We start from the raw sequence: 1610 nt of genomic DNA, 5'->3' as shown, positions 1-1610 counted from the left end.
AAAAACTTTGTAAGCCATGCTGTTCATTTAACCCCCTAGGCGCGATGGTATCCAACAAGTGGATCCACCGTGCCTCAGCTTGAAGGAGCTTTTGGCCTCTATTACCACCCCTGTAATGCACAGGTATATGGTCAATAATTTTAGACCTCACACTGGCAACACTGTGACTCTTCTGCACGCAATGTCGTGCAAAAGGCTGATCACTGTTGCCACTAGCCAGGGCTTGTCTGATAGCGTGGCGATGGTTCGCCATCCTGGTTTTGAACTGACATTCTGTCTTGCCCACGTAGTAAAGACCACACGGACAAGACAGAACATAAACCACGAATTTAGTGGAACACGTGACCGCAAATTTGATAGGAATACTGCGGCCCGTGTGAGGATGGTTAATGAACTTCCCTGCCAGTAAAGAACCGCAGGTCGTACACCCCACACATTTATAACAGCCAGCCGGTCTAGTCAAAAAATGCGTGGGTGCAGCTTTTTTAGTAAGCTCACTAATATCCAGTTTCACTACCAAATCACTCAAATTTCTCCCCCGTTTATATGATGGCATGATCTGCATTTTATTCAAGCCAGGCAGTTCCTTATCTGTAGTGATAAGGGACCATTGCTGTTTCACCTTGTTAGTAACCACTTGGCTGTCAGTTGCAAATTCATTGACCCAGGGCATCTTAAACTTAATTTGCTCAGCCCTGTCAGGAGGATTTAATGCTACATCTCTTGAGATTTGTAAGACCTTTTCTTTGGCCTTCAAGAGAGAACCCCGTCTGTACCCCCGGGCTTCAAACTTTTCTTGCATTAAATCCAGTTGTTTACAGGTTTCAACAGGGTCACTGGTGATCCTGCGCACACGCAACATCTGGGAGAAAGGGAGACCTTCACGTAGGGGAAGGGGATGGCAGCTTTCGTGGCGTAAAAGAGTATTTCTGTCTGTTTCTTTAACAAAAATAGAAGTAGAGAGCCTCCCACTGTTGAGCATAATTTTTACGTCCAGAAAGTTAACATAATTCTCACTAATGGTGAAGGTAAACTTCACTGGACTTTCCGAACAATTATGAGCCTCAAACATCTCTGTTAGGGACTCGGCGGATCCCTGCCAAAATATCAACAAATCGTCGATATATCGAAGATAAAGTAGTATCTTATCACTATTTGGGCCCTGAAAGAATAACTCGTTGTCTATCAGGCACATAAAAGCATTGGCGTACGATGGGGCCACCGGGGACCCCATCGCACAGCCAAGCTTCTGCCTATACATCTCCCCATTAAAGGTGAAATAATTTCTATGCAGGACCAAAAATAACATTTTCATAAATGTCTGTGCATTAGGACCACAGTAGGCATCATTCTTATCAATCAATAAACTCACAGCATCCATCCCCTGTGTGTGGGGGATGCATGTATAAAGACTGGTAACATCAGCACTACAAAGTACCTTCTGTACCTTCTTATATCTTTACTCAACAATATTGTAAATTTGCAGTGGTGTGCGGTCCGGTTAAAGAATCAAACAGTTAACTAGAAGTGGATATAAATATAGATGTAAATTCAAGGGTTTACCTATATAACCTGATTAATTTTAATTGATAAATATTTAATTGTCTAAG

The sequence above is a fragment of the Crinia signifera genome, chromosome 3 (genome assembly GCF_055691185.1).
Source record: "Crinia signifera chromosome 3, ASM5569118v1, whole genome shotgun sequence".
NCBI classification, from domain to species: Eukaryota; Metazoa; Chordata; class Amphibia; order Anura; family Myobatrachidae; genus Crinia; species Crinia signifera.
The sequence above is the reverse complement of the archived record's forward strand: the minus strand, read 5'-3'. Positions refer to the sequence as shown.